Source organism: Oryctolagus cuniculus, chromosome X (assembly GCF_051225735.1).
Source record: "Oryctolagus cuniculus isolate XC-2025 breed Fujian yellow rabbit chromosome X, ASM5122573v1, whole genome shotgun sequence".
NCBI lineage: Eukaryota > Metazoa > Chordata > Mammalia > Lagomorpha > Leporidae > Oryctolagus > Oryctolagus cuniculus.
In genome coordinates, this window is record NC_142888.1 from 98,002,514 (window position 1) to 98,026,144 (window position 23,631).

The window sequence follows — 23,631 nt, forward strand, 5'->3', positions numbered from 1 at the left end:
CACAAGCAGCAGGCATTTTTACTTTCAATTTAGAGATGAAGTTGAGAGATTCAAATCCAGTCAATATATATTGAGGGACTATTACATACCAAGTATACAGAAGGATATTTTCACACATAAGAGAAGTTAGTTGTCCAAGATCACTTGTCTGATAAGTGGAAGAGTTTGTACTCTGACCCAGATCATCTGACTTTAGAGCCTGGTGCTCAAACACTACTACCACTTTTTTTTTTAAAAGATTTATTTCATTTATTTGAAAGGCAGGGTTAGAGAGAGGTAGAGACAGAGATCTTCCTTCTGCTGGTTCACTCCCCAATGGCTGCAATGGGAGGCGCTGGGGCCATCCGAAGCCAGGAGCTTTCTCTGGGTCTCCCACATGGGTGCAGGGGCCCACGGACTTGGGACATCTTGCTCTGCTTTCCTAGGTGCATTAGCAGGGAGCTGGATTGAATGTGGAGCAGCTGGGGCTTGAACTGGCACCCATATGGTATGCTGACACTGCAGGCTGGGGCTTTAACTCACTACACCACAGCGCAGGCCCCCAAACATTACTGTCTTTAGGTCAGTCTAATTCTTCTCCTTGGGCTATTTGCATTTCATTGTTTTCTTTGTTTTGTGGAATAAAGTATTTTGTTTCCCTTCAAGTATATTTAGGTCCTTAAGAGCAGATGCACCAAAAAGCACTTGGTAGTGTGGGGAGCAACTGAGACTAGACTAAATTACTGGAACTAAGACTAATTCTATGCATCTGATCTCCCACAATATGGCGCTGAGAGAGAGCAAACAACTCCTACGCAGCTGCCTCACCAGTTTGACTGATAAGCTGCAGGAGCTGATCCTGCTCCTGATTGGAGGAGAGCAGCATGCTCGGCGTGTGGGCAGCAGAGCATGGATTGGTGGAAGAGGACTATAAAGGAAGAGAGAAACAACATGCACCAGGAACACCTGAGGAACATCTGAGCAGCCTCTGAGAGAGCCGGCCGGTGGTGTGCCGCTCCTCTGTGGAAGCGGGGAAAGTGGCAGGGGGTGGGGGGGCCGGGGCCGGGGCCGGGGCCGGCAGCTAACCCAGGATGGTGTCGTTCCTCCGCGAATGGGGGAGTGACAGGTAGGACCACCAGCCTTTACTTAATGAAGTGCTCTCAGTCATGGTTGTACATTAACATCATCTGGGGAGTTAGGGAAAATTACTCACATCCAGGCCCCACTAAAGTGTAGTTAAAGTCTCCGGGTGTGGAATCTGGGAAAAAGTTTTCTTTATTTTAAAACTAATTCTAATGTGTATTCAGGGTTGAGAACGACTCTGCAAGAAAGGTCAGTGGTCGACAGAGTCCATCCTCAGAGATTGGTACTGGAAAGCGTCAAAAGCATGCAGTTAGGAAGAGGAAAGGGGAGTAAAGAAACACCTTAGAAATGTCATTTGTTGAGTCTGATTTTGTAGTGTAAGCTGAATAGACATTCATAAGGTGAATCATTGGAGGTAAAGAAGAACTAGGAATGAGAATATGGATCCCACTTTGAAGGAGAGAGAGAGATAGCAGATAATTCCTCCTCACCCCATGAGAGCAGACATTATAAATGTTTATTTCTTCATTCGTGTATCAGATAGTTACTGACCACTTACCATGTGCCAGGTACAATTCTAGGTTTAGACTTAAGGAATTTTTATTTAATTTATATAATTTAAAACATAAATTATATAAAATTTAAATAATTTATTTAAAATATTTAATTTTTATTGGGGGTTTAGGCTAATGGTTTTGCCACAGTTGCCCTGGTTACCTTGAATACCTCTACTTAGGCCACATGGCAACAGTTCAACCACAGTCTAAGTCACATTTAGGAGGAATGACCTGTGATCCTCTCTGAAACATGACCAGATAAGAAATATTGAGAGGAGCTGTCACAAGTTCATTTCTCATCCACCTTCCTACCTTATGGGAGGTTGTCATGAGGCAGTTTCTCATCTACCCACCTGGTTCTGGTAAACAGATTTTTCCACTGCTGTGCACATGCAGTTACCTTCAGTATAGCTTCAGTATAAATTTCTTGGCTGTAGCTTAGAGTTGGCTCCTCCATAGCAGAGGGACCCAATGATTGTGTGATTTGTCATCTGGCCTCTCCATTTCAAGGTCATCAGATGGGACTAAGGACACCAAGCTAATCTTGCTTTTGCTACCTGTGTAAGTAATAAACTGTAGCTATTTGGGCTCATTGTTTCTTATTGGCTGAACATGAATCAGCTCCTCAACTCATGCAGATGTTTAAACTGTAAAATCATAAGTTAATGGTACTTATGAGGGGGAAGGCTTGATCCAGTGATGGGGTTTAAGGTGGGCTTAGTGAGAGATCCTTATATCACTGAGGGCATACTCTCAGAAGGTGATTTTCATGAGGGGTTGGTTATAGAAGCTAAATTGAACCTAGCTGCTTTCTGTTTCTCAAATTTCCATGTGATTCTTTTTTTTTGCCATGTGATTCTTAATGGGCATTTTATTATTTGCCAGTGTTTCATCATTTGCCTCTTTCATCAGATATCAGACCAATGATCTTGAACTGTGAACCTTTAAAATGGTGAACTGAAATACTTCCTTTCTTTGTAAGTATCCTGTGTTGGTATTATATTATTGTAATTAGAAGCTGACAAATACAGAAAATTGGTACTGAGAAGCAGGCTGATTACTGTTAACTGTATCTGAAGATGTGAAAGAACTTTCAGAATTGGTGAAAGAACTTTCAGAATTGGTCTACTTGAAAATATTACAAGAGTTTTGGGAAGCAGCAAGATAATGGTTAGAATGTTGTAAGTATAGTATAATGGGCATTTCTGGTGAGGGCTTAGAAGTCCAGCAAGCTTCAGGTATTTAATTCTAGTAACAAAAAGCTGACTAATACGTTGGTTGAATACATGGAAGTATGATAAGTCAACCCAGAAGCTGTGAATGCATCGTTGCATATGGATAGCTTGACTGCTTGTTAATGGGAACAGACCCATACCATTAGACAGAAAAACAAAATTATTCAAAATTGTCATAAATACAATGAATTCTAAAATGTCAGCTCTATGTGAGTCTAGAAATCACTTAAGGCATCCCATATGGGTACCGGTTGGTGTCCTGGCTGTTCCGCTTCCAAACCAGCTCCCTGCTAGTGTGCCTGGGAGGGCAATGGAAGATGACCCAAGTGTTTGGGTCCCTGCACCCAAGAGAGAGATCCAGAGGAAGGCCCTGTCTTCTGGCTTCAACTTGGCTTTGTCCTGGCTGTTGTAGTCATTTGGGGAGTGAACCAGTGGATGGAAGATCTTTATCTCTCCTTCTCTCTCTCTGTATCTCTGCCTTTCAAATAAATAAATAAGAAATCACTTATATATTGAGGATAATGGACATGTCTTGCAGAAGAATTCCAATTAATAAATGTAGAAGTAAGAAAAATACAGATTCACCTTTAGACAAACACTATAATTATTGTGGACAAGATGGATGTTAAAAATCAGTGCAAAAAAGTTTGAGAAAAAGATAGGTCTCAGTTTATCTTGCTCAATATATTTATTAGTTATAAAGAGAAAAAGAGTTAACTTTTTAGTGGAGAAACCCAGCTACTTCTATTTGAGTGGTAACATGTGAGGGTACTTCAAAAAGTCCATCAAATAATGGAATGAAAAGATAAGCTTATTTAGGTGCATTTTAAATCTATGCATAGATTTTTCATAATATGCATTTTCCATAAACATTTTGAAGGTCTTTCATATACACAGATTTAAATAAATTAAAATAAACTTTTCTTTCCATTTTTCATGAATTTTTACAAATACTCTTTTATGGGGGACAGGTAATAAAGTATTTACACAGAAATAGGCCAGTGTGGATCTTCTGGGTCTATGGACCTACCTGCTGGTCATTTTCCTGGTTTCAGAATACATAATTGGATTGGAAAATTTGAGAAGTTGGAGGAACCCTCATATTGGTTCCTTGACAACTAGGGTAAAAGGTATTGTAGCAGGAAAGGCCAACTAGAAGACTTGGAAATCCTTCACCCTCCCACTTCCCAACACAGTAAGAAAATAGATTTAAAATCATACTGCAATCCAAGGAGACTTGTAGAATTTAGTGCCTTCAAAGACTTACACAATATAGTACCTATCAAGTGCCTATTGAATTACCCAGTGTGGCCTGTGGAAAAAAAATAAAAGGTAAATCATGACAGGTGACAATGCAGTACTGCGAACTTAACTAACTAGTGACAACTGTAACTGCTGTGTCAGATGTGTCTTTACTAGAGCAGATTAACTAGCTGTATGTGGCTCTGGATCAAGTGAATGTGTTATTTTCCATACTTATTAGAAGATGGATCAGAAACAGTTTACATTCACATGGCATGGGCATCAGTAAATGTAGTGAATGCTATGATATGTCATCCAGATTTTCCTCCAATTGCTGAGCATATGTCTAGAAGATTAGGGATCATCTCTTAAAGAGAAATTGTGTGGACTAAAGAAAACTGCCTTACTCAATATCATGCCTCCTTCCATACCCAATAACTAATCAATGCAAGAGTATAAAGGCCTGGCCCTCTTAATTTGGGACAACCAGTCATTCTAGTTCCAGGGCCTGCTATTAGGTTGTCTGAGGCTTTCACTGGGCCTGCAAGATAGATCTAGTTTTCCCTCTGCCTAGTTCTCTTTACTTTACCTCCTTTCCATAGGTGTTGATCCCAAGCACACTGCCTAATAAACAGCCCATATTCTAGTCTCTATCTCAGAATCTGTTTCCTAGGGAATCCAGACTCTGTGACAGTTAGTGCCACGATGGTCTTAGGAAGTGAGCACCATGATGCGATTTTGCACTTAGATCACCCATACCTGGCTGATATTGAGGATTCCATTAATGGTGGTAGGTGGAGCATTGATATTCCCAATTATAACTTTCATTGGTACATTGGTAGAAAGAAACACTCTGGTTATTGGGATATTTCAGGTTTTTGAAAAATATGGGGTGAATAATATTTTCCTTTAAAGATTTACTTTATTTGAAAGGCAGAGTTACAGAGAGAGAGAGAGAGAGAGAGAGAGAGAAGAAGAGATAGAGAAATCTTCCATCCGCTGGTTCACTCTGCAATGGCCAGGGCTGGGCTAGGCTGAAGCCAGGAGCCAGGGGCTTCTTCTGGGTCTCCCATGTGGTTTCAGGGGCTTAAGGAATTGGGCCGTCTTCTACTGTTTCCTGAGCTCATTAGCAGGGAGCTGAATTGGAAGTGGAGCAGTTGGATCTTGAACCAGTACCCATATAGGATGCCAGCACTGGGGGCAGCAGCTTAACATGCTATGCCACAGCATTGGCCCCCAGAATAATAATCTTTAAAAGAATGAAATTTGGTAATTATTTTTAAGTTTGACTGACTGCAAAAAAGATAACAAAAAACCTGAAGCCAATTCATTGGGAATTTAAAGGTAAGAGTCAAAATTCAAAAAAGAAAAACAGGCATTTGGCAGAGTGGTTAAGCTATCACTTGTGATGATGCTTGCAACCAATATTGGAGTGCCTGAGTTCAAGTCACAGCTCCCTCCTGATTCTAGCTTCCTGTTAATGTGTACCCTGGGAGGCAGCAGTTGATGGATCAAATATTTGGGTACCTGTGACCCATGAAGGAGACCCAGATTGAATTCCTAGCTCATATGTTCGGACTGACCTTGGCCTGGCTATTGTGCACATTAGGAGAGTCATCTGGTGGGTGGAAGATCTCTCTCTCTCTCTCTCAATTTCTCTGCCTTTCACATGAATAAATAAATACAATTTTTTAAAAGAATGAAAGCCACAGAAACTCCTTGGTAGCATATAAAGAGGGTCCTCTTTCTGCAGCAGGTTGACAGAGAAAGCTAAGGACCAGGCCTAGGACTTAATCATAGTAATAGTCAATCCAAAGTTGGCTAAAATTCTGATTAAGGCAGATCTGCTTTGCCAAGGTCAGGGCTCTGGTTGGGAAATAATAGGACCCTGACACATGGGCTAGGGATATCTGACTTGAAATCATTGAATTCCCAGATATCTCTTTTTCTTCTGTGGCTGCAGAAGTGACCTGATACTATTAAGAACTGCCATGCCCCATTCACTTGAAGATAAAAAGAATCCTCTTCCTTGCATGACAAGAAGCACCCACACTTCCTCTTCCTGGACAGTAGGCCATCTAGAGTTAAGCCACAATGTAATATTACTGGGGATTTGTTATGACTGCTAAGACAGCAAAGGGGATAATACTCTGATAAAACTGTAGCACCTAGTCATCATATATCACAGGAGCTGGGAAGTAGGCATGGACAAAGATTTTAAGAGTGCTGAACCGATATAGGAGCATTCTACTGGGAAACAGGATTGAACACCCTGTTAAGGACCCTGGGAGATGGTGCAAACAGAGTGGCAGCCAAGAATCCTTAATCAAGAAGGAGTTATGGAAGTGGTTAATAGAACAAGGCATACCTAGAGGCATAATGTGAGGGATATTCCAAAAATTCATAGAAAATATATCCTTTTAACTCCATTTCACATGAATTTTATGAAGTACCCTTATTGACTGGCAGACAACAAGGATACTACTTAATTTGCAGAATAAAAAATAATCTAACTTGGATGAGTAGGAAGCTCAGTCAGTTACTCCAAAACAAAATCATTATCTCTTACTGAGTTTCTGAACATGAGTTAGTGAAACCCATGGACTGAATGGGAGTCCAGGTCTTCCCTTAAAGAGGAAGGATCTTTCAAGATCATTACACACAGTAACATTTTGTGGGGAGCAACCCGGACTGGACTGAGTTACTGGAATTAAGACTTATTCTATGCATCTGCTCTCCCACAATATGGCGCTGGGAGAGGAGAAAACAGCTTCTACGCAGCTGCCTCTTGCCAACTTGAGTGCTGACCTCCAGGAGCTGATCCTGCTCCTGATTGGAGGAGAGCAGCGTACTCGGCGTGTGGGCAGCCGAGTTGGGATTGGCAGAGGAGGACTATAAAGGAGGAGAGAGACGGCATGCACCAGGAACATTTAAGAGGAACACCTGTGCAGCCCCCGAGAGAGCCGGCCGGCGGTGTGCCGCTCCCCTGCGGAAGTGGGGAAAGTGGCCAGGGGGAACCGCCCTTCCACGGAGGTGGAAGGGACGGCAGCCAACCCGGGAAGAACCAGCAGCAAACCCGGGGAGGGCCGAGCAGACGAAAGAACAGCGCAGGGTCCTGTGTCGTTCCTCCACGAAGACGGGGAGTGACATAATGGTGCCGTGACTCGGATATGAAGCCTAGGCAGGGTTTTGTGTCGTTCCTCCATGAAGAGGGGGAGTGACACATTTCTCCACTTCTTTCCCAGTGGGACCTTTTAGTTGAGTACCTGTACACTGGAGGAATGGAAAAAGTCAAAATTTGAGGATTGTGGGACTGACTGGTATGGGGCTATAAAAGATCTTTTCCTCAAAGTTGGGTGGAAATATTCTGTAACACAAATCATACTCCAGATGATCTTGCTGAGATCTGACACACTACTCTCCAGCTAGATCAAATTGTTTTCTAGCTTTTTCCTCTGGCCCCATCTTGCTTGCCTTACTCTTTTCTGAGAGCACTCATCATTAAATCATTTGCACAAGAACTTTTGTCTCAGCCTTGCTTCTAGTGAACTCAATCTAAGACAAATTGTGTCTCTTACTGAGACAATGGTTTGACCATACTAGAGGAGGAAGTGGCATTAGTGCTGGTACACTCAATCCTGATGTGTTGTCACTCCCCCTCTTCGCGGAGGAACGACACAGGACCCTGTGCTGTTCTTTTGTCTGCTTGGCCCTTCCCGGGTTGGCTGCCGATCCTTCCACCTCCGTGGAAGGGCGGCTCCCCCTGCCACTTTCCCCACTTCCGCGGGGGAGCGGCACACCGCCGGCCGGCTCTCTCGGGGGCTGCTCAGATGTTCCTCAGGTGTTCCTGGTGCATGTTGTCTCTCTCCTCCTTTATAGTCCTCTTCCACTGATCCCAACTCTGCTACCCACACGCCGAGTACGCTGCTCTCCTCCAATCAGGAGCAGGTCCTGCAGTTTATTGGTCGAACTGGAGGCAGCTGCGTAGAAGCTGTTTTCTCCTCTCCCAGCGCCATATTGTGGGAGAGCAGATGCATAGAATAAGTCTTAATTCCAGTAACTTAGTCTAGTCCGAGTTGCTCCCCACAATGTGTGACTAGTGTAATGGGCAATTAAGGCTTAAGGACTACCCATTTTTTATTTTTTAAAATTTTTTAAAACTTTTATTTAATGAATATAAATTTCCAAAGTACAGCTTATGGATTACAATGGCTTTTCCCCCCATAACTTCCCTCCTACCAGCAACCCTCCCCTCTCCCGCTCCCTCTCCCCTTCCGGTCACATCAAGATTCATTTTCAATTATCTTTATATACAGAAGATCAATTTAGCATATATTAAGTAAAGATCTCAACAGTTTGCACCCACACAGAAACACAAAGTGTAAAATACTGTCTGAGTACTAGTTATAACATTAAATCACAATGTACAACACATTAAGGACAGAGATCCTACATGAGGAGTAAGTGCACAGTGACTTCTGTTGTTGATTTAAACAAATTGTTTATGGCGTCAGTAATCACCCTAGGCTCTTGTCATGAGTTGCCAAGGCTATGGAAGCCTTTTGAGTTCACCAACTCTGATCATATTTAGACAAGGTTGTACTCAGAGTGGAAGTTTTCTCCTCCCTTCAGAGAAAGGTACCTCCTTCTTTGATGACCTATTCTTTCCACTGGGATCTCACTTGCAGAGATCTTTCATTTAGGTCATTTCATTTTTTCTTTCCAGAGTGTCTTGGCTTTCCATGCCTGAAATACTCTCATGGGCTTTTCAGCTAGATTTGAATGCCTTAAGGGTTGATTCTGAGGCCAGAGTGCTGTTTAGGACATCTGCCATTCTATGAGGACTCCCCATTTTTAAAGATGAACCATTCTTGGAGCTTCACTCTGGGATCAGAAGTGGTGATAGTACTCAAACCAGGCACTCTGATACTGGATACAGCCTTCTCAGACAGCATTTTAATGGCTGAGGCAAATGCTGGCTTCAAATATGGGCATCTTAACTACTAAGTAACTATCCCTGTGCACAAATTTTGATTTATAAAGTTTCTGTTTAGCTTTTAATTTTTATTACATTTTGGAAAATTACAAGAAGTTAAATATTACATAAAATATAGAATAACAATTATCCTACAACTTAACAACAATAGAAAAAAACTTGGTTAAAATTGGGCAAAGAACTTAAACATATTTCTTCTCCAAAGAAATATAGAAACAAATATATAATAAACACATGAAAAAATGGTCCATGTTACTAATAATTAGGGAAATGCAAATCAAAGCAAACAATGTGATGCTACCTCACACTTGTTAGGATGATAATTTCAACAACAATAAAATAAGAAACAACAAGTGGTGGTGAGGAGGTGGGGAAATTTGAACTTTTGTGTACTATTGGTGGGAGTATAAAATGGTGTAGCTGATATGAAACATAGCATGATAGTTTTTTTAAAATAAGAATAGAGGCCAGCACCATAGCTCAATAGGCTAATCCTCCACCTAGCGGCGCTGGCACACCGGGTTCTAGTCCCGGTCAGGGCGCCGGATTCTGTCCTGGTTGCCTCTCCTCCAGGCCAGCTCTCTGCTGTGGCCAGGGAGTGCAGTGGAGGATGGCCCAAGTGCTTGGGCCCTGCACCCCATGGGAGACCAGGAGAAGCACCTGGCTCCTGCTTTCGGATCAGCGCGGTGCGCAGCCACAGAGCGCCAGCCGTGGTTGCCATTGGAGGGTGAACCAACGGCAAAAGGAAGACCTTTCTCTCTGTCTCTCTCACTATCCACTCTGCCTGTCAAAAAAAAAAAAAAAAAAAAGAATAGAGGGGCTGGCACCGTGGCTCACTTTATCCTCTGCATGTGGCGTGGCATCCCATATGGGTGCTGGGTTCTAGTCCTGGCTGCTCCTCTTCTAGTCCAGCTCTCTGCTGTGGCCTGGGAGGGCGGTGGAGGGTGGCCCAGCTGCTTGGTCCCCTGTACCTGCATGGGAGACCAGGAGGAAGCACCTGGCTTCTGGCTTTGGATTGGCACAGCGCCGGCCATGATGGCCACTTGGGGAGTGAACCAACGGAAGGAAGACCTTTCTCTCTGTCTCTCTCTCTCTCTCATTGTCTAGCTCCAATAAATTTTTAAAAAATAAGAATAGAGCCACCATATATGGTGATCCAACTATTCTACTTTTGGATATATATTCAAAAGAATTGAAAGCAGGGACTCAAAGAGGTATTTGTATGCTCATGATCATAGCAGCATTATTCACAATAGCCAAAAGGTACAAATAACCTAAATGTCCACTGATGGATGAATAGATAAACAAAATGTTGTATATACATACAATGGAATGTTATTTATTTAGTATTAAAAAGGAAGAAAATTCCTGCATATGTTAAAACATGAGTGAACCTTAAGTGAAATAAGCCAGTTACAAAAGGACAAATAATATATTCTTATGATCCTACTCATGTGTGGTACTTAAGGGTACTTAAATTCATAGAGACAGAAAGTAGAATGGTGGTTGCCAGGGGCAAAGGGTGGGAAGAAGGGATTGTATAGTTAGAGTTTAGTGGGTATATACTTTCAGTTATGAAGGAGGAAAAGCATTCTGGAGACGAATGTTGGTGATGGTTGTACAACAATATGAATACATTTACTGCCATTGGGCTACGTACTTAAAAATGGTTACAGTGATTTTTTTGTTATGTGCATTTTACAACATTTTAAAACATGATAAAAATTCAGCCCTGTTCTCATGGAGCCTGCATCTTACTAGAAGAGCCATACAATACCAAAATAACAAAATAATGTAATGAAATAGTGAATATCCAATTTGTAAATTTTCATTTGTTCCTAACTCTTTAGCTAAAAGTCTCACTCTTTCCCAAGGTAATAATTGTTATTAGTTTGAAATTATTCCCCCACACTTAAAAAATACATTTTTGTATGTGCACATGCATGTATGATACCTATATAAATATATACTGTTGTGTTTTTTGTATTTTTCCCACAAAAAAGCCTTTTATTTAAGGAATACAAACTTCACGCATTTCATAAGTACAACTTTAGGAATATAGTGATTCTTCCCACGATACCTGCCCTCCCACCCACTCTCCCACCCCTCACCCTCCTCCCTCTCCCATTCCTCATCCCATTCTCCACTAAGAACCATTTTCAATTAATTTTATACACAAAAAGCCAATTCTGTGCTAAGTAAAGAGTTCTACAATTTGCATGAGAAAAACAAAAACAACAACAAAAACCTGTTCCTCAACAGTCAAGACAAGGGTTGTTAAAAGTCATTGTACCTGGAAGTTAACTTCACTTCTTTTATTTTTTTTCAGAAACTTAATTAACTTCAAAGAAGCCCTAAAGAATGAGTGAGCACTTAGACATAATTATAGTACAACTCTGAGGACAGAGTTCCTGCATGGGAAGTTAGTGCACAGTGACTCTTATTGTTAATTTAACAATTAACACTCTTATGTATGACATCAATGATCGCCCAAGGCACTTGAGCTGCCTTTTGATTCCACAAACTCAATCAATATTTATACAAGGCCATAAGTAAAGTGGAAGTTCTCTCCTCCCTTCAGAGAAAAGTACCTCCTTCTTTGATGACCACTTCTTTCCACTGGGGTTTCACCCACTGAGGTCTTTATGTAGGACATTTTTCCGCACAGTGTTTTGGCTTTCCATGTCTGAAATGTCTTGTGGACTTTTCAGCCAGACCAGGATGCCTTAAGGGCTGATTCTGAGGTCAGAGTGCTACTTAAAGTGACTGTCATTCTATGGAGTCTGATGTGTAGACTGCTTCCCATGTTGGAACATTCACTCATTTTTAATTCTATCTATTATTATTACCACTCAATCCTATCCATATGATCATTTTAACACTTAAGATGGTATTTTTACCACCCAGCCTAAGGGGATTTGGGGTCCCATGGCAAGTTTTTAAAAAGTACCCTTAGAAGTCCATAAGAATGTATGCAGAACTATTTAGCTTTACAATTATAAAATTAATATACTTCATAATTACAACTTTAGGAACATGGTGATGCTTCCCACCATACCTCCCTCCCACCTATCCTCCCACCCCTCTTCCTCCTCCCTCTCTTATTCCTACTCTTATTTTTTACTGAGATCTATTTTCAGTTGACTTCATACACATATTTCCCTTTGTTAAGAGGTCAACAAATAGTATATATATATATATATATATATGTATATATATAAATTTTCTCAAGACAAGGGTTGTCAAGTCATTGCTTCACGAAGTGTAAATTTCACTTCTACAGATTGCCTTGTAGGTACTCTGTTAGTTATCACAGGTCAGGGGGAGCATATGGTATTTGACCCTTTGGGACTGGCTTATTTCACTAAGTATGATGTTTTCCAGATTCATCCATCTTACTGTAAATGACCAGATTTCAGTTTTTACTGCTGTGTAGTATTCCATAGTGTACATATCCTATAATTTATTTATCTAGTCTTCAGTTAACGGGTATTTGGGTTGATTCCATGTCTTAGCTATTGTGAATTGAGCTACAATAAACATGGAGGTGCGGAGAACTATTTTGTTTACTGACTTCCTTTCCCTTGGGAAAATTCCCAGGAATGAGATGGATGGGTCATATGGTAGGCCTATATTCAGATTTCTGAGGTATCTCCATACTGTCTTCTGTAGTGGCTTTGCCAGTTTACATTCCCACCAACAGTGAATTATGGTACCTTTATCCCCACATCCTTGCCAGCATTTGTTGTTTATTGATTTCTGTATGGAAGCCATTCTAACTGGGGAGAGGTGAAACCTCATTGTGGATTTGATTGCATTTACCTCATGGCTAGAGTGATCCTGAACATTTTTCGTGTTTGTTGGCCATTTGGATTTTCTCTTTCGAAAAAAGTCTGTTTAAGTCCTTGGCCCGTCTATTAAATGGCTTGTTTGTTTTGTTGTTGTTGAGTTTCTTAATATCTTGTATATTCTGGTTATTAATCCTTTTTCAGTTGCATAGTTTGTGAATAATTTCTCCCATTCTGTTGGTTGTCTCTTCACTTTCCTGAGTGTTCCTTTTGCTATATAGAATCTTCTCATTTTGATGTAGTCACATTTGTTAATTTTGGCTTTGGCTGCCTGTGCTTCTGGGGTCTTTTCCAAGAAGTCTTTGCCTGTTCCTATATCTTTCAGGGTTTCTCCAATGTTCTCTAATAATTTGATGGTGTTGGGTCATATATTTAGATATTTAACCCATTTTCAGTGGATTTTTGTGTAACGTAAGGGTCTTGCGTCATACTTATTCATGTGGAAATCCAGTTTTCACAGCACCATTTGTTGAAGAGACTGCCCTTGCTCAAGGGATTGGTTTTAGCTGCTTGGTTGCATATAAGTTGATTGTAGATGCTTGGATTGATTTCTGGCATTTCTATTATATTCCATTGGCCTGTCCATCTATTTTTGAACCAGTACCAGGCTGTTTTGATTATAAATGCCTTATAGTATATCTTGAAATCTGGTATTGTAATGCCTCCAGCTTTGTTTTAGGTATTCAGGGTCTCCTGTGCTTCCATATGAATTTCAGTATCACTTTTCCTAGATCTGAGAGGAACGTCTTTGATATTTTGATTGGTATCGCATTGAATCTGTAAATTGCTTTCAGAAGAATGGACATTTTGATGATCTTGATTCTTCCAATCCATGAATATGGAAGATTTTTCCATTTTTTGTATCTTCCTCTATTTCTTTCTTTAATGTTTTGTAATTCTTGTTGTAGAGATTGGGCATTTCTCTCATGCACATTTTAGAATCTTCTCGTTATGTTTTACTGTGGTTAGTTTGATTACAATGTGTCGTGGCAAAGATCTTTTCTGGTCATGTCTATTAGGAGTTCTATGTGCATTCTTTTACTTGGATGTTCCTTTCTTTACCCAAATTGGGAAGTTTTCTGTTATTCACTAAAAAGGCCTTCTAATCCTTTCTCTCTTTCCATACCTTCAGGAACTCCTACAACCCATATGTTGGGTTGTTTGATAGAATCCTATAGATTCCCAATAGTGTTTTTTTAGTTTTCTAATTTCCTCATCTTGTTTTTGGTTTGACTGTATAATTTCTCATGCTTTGTCTTCTAAGTCCGATATTCTTTCTTCTGCTTCATCGATTTTGTTTTTAAGACTTTCCACTGCATTTTTTATTTGTTCTATTTAATTCTTCATTTCATTTTGATTTCTCTTTAAGATCTCAATTTCATGGGAGAAATTTTCTTTCATGTCCTGTATGGATTTCAGTAGTTTGTGTATTTGCTTCTGATTACTTTTATGTAATCTTATGATCGATTTTTTAACTTTTATTTAGTAGATATAAATTTCCAAAGTACAGTTTATGGATTACAATGGCTTTTCCCCCCCACAACTTCCCTACCACCCGCAACCCTCCCATCTCCCACTCCCTCTCCCATTCCATTCACATCAAGATTCATTTTCAATTATCTTTATATATAGAAGATCAATTTAGTATATATTAAGTAAAGATTTCATCAGTTTGCACCCACACAGAACACAAAGTGTCAAATACTGTTTGAGCACTAGTCATATCATTAATTCACATTGAACTACACATTAAGGACAGAGATTCTCCATGGGGAGTAAGTGCACAGTGACTCCTGTTGTTGACTTAACAAATTGACACTCTTGTTTAAGGTGTCAGCAATCTCCCCAGGCTCTAGTCATGAGTTGTGAAGGCCATGGAAGCCCCCCGAGCTCGCCGACTTTGATCTTATTTCGACAAGGCCATAGTCAAAGTGGAAGTTCTCTCCTCCCTTCAGAGAAAGGTATCTCCTTCTTTGATGGCCTGTTCTTTCCACTGGGATGATCAATTTTTTAAATTCCATTTCTTACATTTCTTGCATCTCATCATCTTCACAATCTAATATTGAAGTGTTGTGTTCTTTTGAGGGCTTCATGTTGTCTTCATTATTCTTGTTTCTTGAATTGGTGCATTTGTTGTTTGGCATTTGTGAAGATACTCGTTGGTTTCTTCTTCTTCTTCTTCTTCTTCTTCTTCTTCCTCTTCCTCTTCCTCTTCCTCTTTTTTTTTTTTTTTGCTATGGTGGTTTTTTTTCTTTGTACTATGCCTCTGTAGATAAGTGGAGTGTGAATATTTAGAGGTTTGTAGTGGGTGTTTCCAGGGAGCTCTGTTCAGTTCTCCAGGGTGACGGATGTGTCTAAGGAGACACATGCAGGTTTGGTGTGGTAAATCTCCTCTCTCTCTCTTTTTAATCAGAAGGGAAGTTTATTCTTCTCAGCTGAGCTCCTTTCCTCAAAGGAGACCAGTGCCTGATTGCTAGCTTCAGTGGGTATAATATTCATCTGCTCTGCCCCAAGGACCAAACAAAGGCTCTGTATAGTCCTCAGTGTAAGTTCAGATTCCCCAGCAATGTCCCTTACCAGGTAACCAGGAAGCCCTGAGTTTGTGGAGTCTCCCACAGTGACTGCCCAAAGTCCCAGCCACATTGTGAGTCCTCTTACACAGCCTCAGTTTTTTTCACAGTCCCAGCACAGAAGCCTCCCACAGTCATGAGAACCAAGCCCCCTATTCTCCCCACCACAGTCAGGAGTCTCCTCTCGGCTGGTTGCTGGGCATGGACACAAGCTGGCACAACTGTTCTATATGTCCAAAATGGCACCATTACAGGACGTCATTGTAAAGTGATCAGAGAGAGAGAAACGTGTCCCTCCTTTTTTATTTTTCTCCTCTAGTTTGGCAGGTACACCATCCCCCACAAGTCTCCAAGCTGGGTTCCCTCTAGGTTCTCCCTGCAGCTTTAGTGCCAGTGGCTTGGGCTGCTGCTGTCTGTTCTCACCTCACTTTCCAATGCTGTTACATAGGCTCTTGGCTGCTGGAATCCTGAGTTGTGGGTGTCTACGCCCTCCATGTAGGTTCACTGTGTCCCTCTAATTTCCGTAGAGATTCATCTGCCATTTTCTCCCTAACTCTTCCCTGAGACTGTACTCTCTCCACTTTTTTAAAACTATCTTCTCCTGGACTAGAGCAGTAAGCTCCCTTCTTACTCCACCATGTTGGAACCGAACCTGTGGTGGCTTTTATCTTTGGGCTATGTCTGTTTGGATTAGTGCAGTGTCTGCTTTCAGTGAATACCTGGAGGCCAGTGGTAAGTGTGGCCAGGTAGCTCTGTTCAGTGCTCCAGGGTAAAGGGAGTATTACGGTGACACCCAGGTTGGGTGTGGTAAATCTCTTATTTTTATCAGAGGGAAAGTTTGTTCTGCTCTTTTGGCATAGTCTCAGCTCTCCTCCCTTCAAAGGAGACCAGTGCCTGGGCACTAGCCCCAGTGGATATGTTTGTCTGCACTGTCACAAAAACCACACAGAGGATCTGTGCATTCCTCAGTGTAAGCTCAGAATCCCCAGCAATATCCCTCAGCAGAGAACAAGGGAGTCCTGAGCATGTGGAGCCTCCCACAGGGACTGCTCAAAGTCCAGCCACACCCTGAGCCTCCCCATGCAGCCATAGTGTTTTCACAGCCCCACAGCCCCAGTGTTTTCACAGTCCCCGCACACAAGCCTCCCACAGTCACAAGCACCCAGCACCCCCCACCCCCATCAGTTCTCCCTGCCAGGTTCAGGTGTCTCCACTCGGCTGGTTGCTGGATGTGGACATGAGCTGGTGCAGCTGTTACATTTGTCCAAAATGGTGCCTACTCTCTATCAGCTTGTTACAGGGCACGGTTGCAGGGTGATCAGGGAGAGAGAAATGTGTCCCCCCTTTTTTCTTCTCTAGTTTGGCAGGTACACCATCACCCACAGGGCTTCAAGCTGGATTCTATCCAGGCTTTTCCTGCAGCTTTATTGCCAGTGGTTTTGACTGCTGCAGTCTGGTCTTACCTCACTATCCTAAGCTGGTGCAGAGGCTCTTGGCTGCATGTCCACACTCTCCACGTAGTTCCATTGTGTCCCTGTAATTTGTGTAGAATTTCCTCTGCCATTTTCTCCCTAACTCTCCCATGATATTGTATTCCTTCCCTTTTTTTAAACGATCTTCTAGACTAGAGTAGTAAGCTCCCTCCCTACTCAGCCATCTTAATCTAATTTCTCAATCTATGCTGTTGTGTTTTAAAATAATTACATGAGTACTGTCATACTGAGTTACTCTGTTGTTTACTTTTTCCACTCACCAATAAATCCAATATGTCTTTCCATGCCTGTTTACATATGAAACATTCATAGTAATCCACAGTATGGTTGTTTTCTGGTACATTTAACCATTCTCCAAATGATGAACATCTGGGATTTATCTAGTCTTTTCCTGTTAGAAGCAATGCTTCAACAAACATCCTTTCTTGTGCCTCTTTATGTCTCATATGTCCTCAAATGCTTTTCATATAACTTGTTGCTTTGTTTTGAATGTGGTCCCCCCACTCCCAAAGCATGTTGGAAATTTAATCTCTGATGCAAAGGTGTTGTGAAATGGGGCCTAGTGACTGTTCATTAGGCCATGAGGACTCTTCACTCAAGAACTGATTACTACTGTTATCCTGAGAGTGGGTTTATTATTCTCTCTCTCTCTCTCTCTCACACACACACACACTTCCTCTCTTTGCACTTCCACCATGGATGACACAGCAAAAATCCCTTTGCCGGATGATGGCCCTACAGCCTCAGACTTCCCAGCCTTCTGAATTGTGAGGCAATGGATTATAAATCAGCCAGTCTGTGGTATTCTGTTATAACAGCACAAATTGGACTCAGACACTTGTCATCAGAAATGCTTATCTAGGATTCTAGGTAGTCCCAAGAGTGCTATCAATATTAGTTTTGTGGACTATGGCTATATTCCAGGAAACTAATAAGCTAAGATAAATCATAAAAGAGCCCATGAATTATGGAGCTACACAGAGGTATTCACAAAAGACTTACAGATTGGAGAAATGAACTGGATAAAGTATGGGAATAAGTTGAGACAATTGAGTCATAGGAATAGTTCAGATACACTTTGAGGAAATGCTTAGATTTAAATAGTTAATAGAAGTGATTTCACTAGAGGAAAAATAGCATATTGAGGTTAGGTAGGAGTAAGTGGCAAACACATGTTTGAAATCTGGTAAATTAGGAAACTGAAGAGATAAAGCAAGGGACCTCCATGAAGGCCTTAAAGTACAATATTGGAAATCATGATATAAATGGCTAAACTCAACAGGTGCACCTAGAAAATAACTATTAATGAATAAAATAAGGATAAATTTTCTTGCACTCATTTCCTGTAGTGCCTTTCTGAAAGAACATCATGCTTCTCTCTAGCTTATTTTTCTGTTTTCATCATAATTCCTCCCTTATTTCCTGTCTTTATTGCTTAGATACAGGAAGCAAAAAATAGGCAAGAGCATGTCATGGTCCATAGCTGGAGAAGCTGTGTGACTCAGGAGGCCAAACAAGGTTGGGATACAGGAAATCTGCCTTGGCAATGTTCTTATACAGATGTGTTGCTTGATTTTTTTAAAGTATCCATTAATATGCCAATATGTATTTTGGGATTGTTCCTTTCTATGTGTTCCTATGGCATGCTGCTTTTATTCACATCATACCACTGATTTAATTCTGACTTGTATTATAGGTTTTTTACAATTCTGAGGATGAATAATGGTGGCTTATGGGGCATCTCTAAACCATATGCGTGTATCATTTGAGTAATACATGTTACCTTAAAATATTTCAAAAATAGTGAGGTTCATACAAAAGTATAAATTCTTGGGGCTGGCATTGTGGTACAGTGTTAAGTTGTAACCCTGGTATCACATATTGGATGTGATTTCAAGTCCTGGATATTCTTCCTATCTAGCTCCCTGGAAGGGAGATGGCTCAAGTACTTGAGTACATGCCACTCATGTGTGAGCCCCAAATGGAGTTCCTGGCTCCTGGCTTTGGGGTTTAGGCTGGCTTAGATTTGGCTGTTGCAGCTATTTGGGGGAGTGAACCAGCAGATGGAAGATACTTTCTTGATCTTTCTCCTTCTTCACTCTCTCTCCCTCCTCTCTCTGCCTTTCAAATTTTTTTTTAAACTTTTATTTAATGCATATAATTTTCCAAAGTACGACTTATGGATTACAATGGCTTCCCCCCCATACCGTCCCTCCCACCCACAACCCTCCCCTTTCCCACTCCCTCTCCCCTTCCATTCACATCAAGATTCATTTTCGATTATCTTAATATACAGAAGATCAGCTTAGTATACATTAAGTATGGATTTCAACAGTTTGCTCCCACACAGAAACATAAAGTGAAAAATAATAGATGATTTTTTTTAAATGATGATGAAATCAGAGCAGACCTATTGTCATGTTTAATCCCAGTGAGAGTCAAGTTGGGAATTGATAATTTCTTTTTTTTTTTTTTTTTTTTTTTTTTTTTACAGAGGATCAGTTTAGTATGCATTAAGTAAGGATTTCAACAGTTTGCACCCCCATAGAAACACAAGGTGAAATATATTGTTTGAGTACTCGTTATAGCATTAAATCTCAATGTACAGCACATTAAGGATAGAGATCCTACATGAGGAGTAAGTGCACAGTGACTCCTGTTGTTGACTTTACCAATTGACACTCCTGTCTATGGCATCAGTAATCTCCCTATGCTCCAGTCATGAGTTTCCAAGGCTATGGAAGCCCTCTGAGTTCTCCGACTCTTATCTTGTTTAGACAAGGTCATAGTCAAAGTGGAGGTTCTCTCCTCCCTTCAGAGAAAGGTACCTCCTTCTTTGATGACCTGTTCTTTCCACTGGGATCTCACTCGCAGAGATCTTTTGCCAGAGTGTCTTGGCTTTCCATGCCTGAAATACTCTCATGAGCTTTTCAGCCAGATCCAAGTGCCTTTAGGGCTGATTCTGAGGCCAGAGTGCTATTTAGGACATCTGCCATTCTATGAGTCTGCTGAGTATCTCACTTCCCATGTTGGATCACTCTCCCCTTTATTTACTCCATCAGTTAGCGTTAGCAGGTACTAGACTTGTCTATGTGCTCCCTTTGACTCCCAGTCCCTCCACCATGACCAACTGTGAACTGAAATTGATCACCTGGAACAGTGAGATGGCATTGGTACATGCCACCTCGATGGGATTGAATTGGAATCCCCTGGTATGCTTCCAACTCCACCACTTGGGGCAAGTCAGCCTGAGCATGTCCCAAATTATACATCTCTTCCCTCTCCCATTCCCACCACCATGTTCAACAGGGATCACATTTCAGTTAATTTTCAACACTTAATAACTGTGCATCAATTACAGAACTAAACCAGTCATATTAAGTAGAACAGATAAAAAAACTACTAAGAGGGATAATGTATTAAGTTGTTCATTAACAGTCAGGGCTATGCTGATCAAGCCACCATTTCCCATAGTGTCCACCTCACTCCAACAGGTTTCCCTCTTGGTGTTCAGTCAGTCGTCACCGATCAGGGAGAACATATGGTATTTGTCCCTTTGGGACTGGCTTATTTCACTCAGCATGATGTGTTCCAGATTCCTCCATTTTGTTGCAAATGACTGGATTTCGTTGTTTCTTACTGCAGTATAGTATTCTAAAGAGTACATATCCCATAATTTCTTTATCCAGTCTATCGTAGATGGGCATTTAGGTTGGTTCCAGGTCTTAGCTATTGTGAATTGAGCTGCAATAAACATTAGGGTGCAGACCTCTTTTTTATTTGCCAATTTAAATTCCTTTGGGTAAATTCCAAGGAATGGGATGGCTGGGTCGAACGGTAGGGTTATCTTCAGGTTTCTGAGGAATCTCCAGACTGACTTCCATAGTGGCTTGACCAGTTTGCATTCCCACCAACAGTGGGTTAGTGTCCCTTTTTCCCCACATCCTCGCCAGCATCTGTTGTTGGTAGATTTCTGCATGTGAGCCATTCTAACCGGGGTGAGGTGAAACCTCATTGTGGTTTTGATTTGCATTTCCCTGATTGCTAGTGACCTTGAACATTTTTTCATGTGCCTGTTGGCCATTTGGATTTCCTCTTTTGAAAAATGTCTATTGAGGTCCTTGGCCCATCTCTTAAGTGGGTTGTTGGTTTTGTTTTTGTGGAGTTTCTTGATCTCTTTGTAGATTCTGGTTATTTTTATTTATTTATTTGAAAGGCAGAGTTACGGGGGAGGGGGAGGGAGAGGGGGAAGGGGAGGGAGAGGGAGGCCTTTCATCTGTTGGTTCACTCCCAAGTGGCCACAATGGCTGGAGCTGGGCTGGTCTGAAGCCAAGATTCAGGAGATTCTTCTGGGTCTCCCACGTGGGTGCAAGGGCCCAAGTTCTTGGGCCATCCTCCACTACTTCCTAGGTGCATTAGCAGGGAGCTTGATTGGAAGTGGAGCATCTGGGACTACAATTGGTGCCCATATAGGTTGCTGGCAACACAGGTACTATGCAACAGCATCGGCCGTCAAATAAAATCTTTTAAAAATATGGATTATTTTAAAAAATTTTTATTTAAGTTATACAAGTTTCATATATTTCATATTATACAGATTTAAGACATAGTGGTACTTCCCTTCCCTCCCACTCACATTCCAACTCTCACTCCACCTCAGATTCCCATTCTTAATTTTTACATTGATCAGTATACTTAGTGATCATATAGTTAACCCTACTCTAAGTAAAGGAGTTCAGCAATTAAGAGAAACAAAACAAAACAAAATAAAACAAAACTAAACAAAAGATTGTTCCTCAATGGAAGAGACAAGGGCTATAGACAGTCATCCATTCTCAAAATAATGTCTATTTCACTCCAATACATTACATTTAAGTATTCTATTAGTTGCATCAAATCAAGGAAAATATAGTAGTTGTCTTTTTGGGTTGGCTTATTTCACTAAGTGTAATGGTTTCCAGTTGTGACCGTCTTGTAGCAAAAGAAAGGATTTCATTTTTTTTTACAGCTAAGTAGTACTCCATAGTGTATATATATACCATAATTTCTTTAACTAGTCAATAGTTGATAGACATCTGGGTTGATTCATATCTTAGCTATTGTGATTGTGCTGCAATGAATATGTGGATACAGATAACTATTTCACATACTGATTTACTTTGGTTTGGGTAAATTCCCAGGAATGGGGAGGATGGATCATATGGCAGGTCTATATTCAGATTTCTGAGATATCTCCATACTGTCTTCCACAGTGGTTGCACCCGTTTACATTCCCACCAGCAGTGGATCAGGGTACCTTTTCCCCACATCCTTGCCAGCATTTGTTGTTTGCTGATTTCTGTATGCAAGCCATTCTAACTTGAGTGAGGTGAAACCTCCTTGTTGTTGTTGTTGTTTTGATATGCATTTCCCTGATGGCAAATGATCCTGAGCTTTTTCTCAAGTGTCTGTTGGCCATTTCAATTTCTCCTCTTGAAAAATTCCTGTTTAAGTCCTTTGCCTATTTCTTTACTGGATTGTTTTGCTGTTGAATTTCTTAAGCTCTTTATATATACTGAATGTTAACCCTTTATCAGTTGTGCAGTTTGCAAATATTCTCTCCCATTCTGTCAGTTGCCTGTTCATTTTTCTGAGTGTTTTGTTTTGTTTTCTTTCTTTCTTTCTTACTTACTTTCTTTCTTTCTTTCTTTCTTTCTGCTGTGCTTGCTTCTCAGCTTGGTGTAATCCCATTTGTCAATTTTGGCTTTGATTGCCTGTGCTTCTGGAGTCTTTTCTAAGAACTGTTTGCCTATGCCAATGTCTTGTAGGGTTTCCTCCATGTTCTCTAATAATTTGATGGTATCAGGTCATAGATTTAGGTTGTATCCATTTTGAGTAGACTTACCAAGAAAAAAAGGAAAAGACCCAAATCAATAAAATCAGAGATCAAAAAGGAAATGTAACAACGAATACCACAGAAATAAAAAGAATCATGAGAAATTATTACAAAGAGCTGTATGCCAACAAATTAGGAAACCTAGAAGAAATGGATTGCTTTCTAGAAACATGCAATCTACCAAAATTGAGTCATGAAGATATAGAAAATCTGAAAAGACCAATAACCAACACGGAAATTTGAATCAGTACTAAAGACCCTCCCAACAAAGAAAAGCCCACTGGACTGCTTCACTGCTGAATTCTACCAGACATTTAAAGAATAACTAATTCCAATTCTTCTCAAGCTATTCAAAGCAATAGAAAGGAAGGGAATTCTCCCAAACTCTTATGAAGCCTGTGTCATCTTAATGCCTAAACCTGGAAAAGATACAACAGAGAAAGAGAACCATAGACCAATATCTCTGATGAACATAGATGGAAAAATCTTCAACAAAATATTAGCTAATTGAATCCAACAACACATCCAAAAGATCATTCACCTGGACCAAGTTGGATTTATCTCTGTTATGTAGGGATGGTTCAACAAACTGAAGAAAAAAAATCATATGATTATCCAAACAGATGCAGAGAAAGCATTTGATAAAATGCACCATCCTTTCATGATGAAAACCTTAAGCAAACTGGGTGTAGAAGGAACATTCCTCAACACAACCAAGGCAATATATGACAAACCTGTGGCAAACATCCTATT

The 23,631-nt window shown here is 40.8% G+C and overlaps 1 long non-coding RNA gene across 6 annotated transcripts in view; it reads left to right on the forward strand.

The window, feature by feature from the left end:
• The first annotated feature begins 1,035 nt into the window (after positions 1 to 1,035).
• Positions 1,036 to 23,631, forward strand: part of LOC149119710 (uncharacterized) — a 100,780-nt gene continuing 78,184 nt past the window's right edge. For 2 of the 6 annotated variants that reach the window (XR_016228259.1, XR_016228264.1), the window contains exons 1-2: positions 1,818 to 2,180; positions 2,505 to 2,596. This is a non-coding gene — a long non-coding RNA (uncharacterized LOC149119710). Of the gene's footprint in view, positions 1,106 to 1,817; positions 2,181 to 2,504; positions 2,597 to 23,631 lie in introns of those variants that run through there. The other 4 variants (XR_016228260.1, XR_016228261.1, XR_016228263.1 and 1 more) reach the window with 4 other exon arrangements.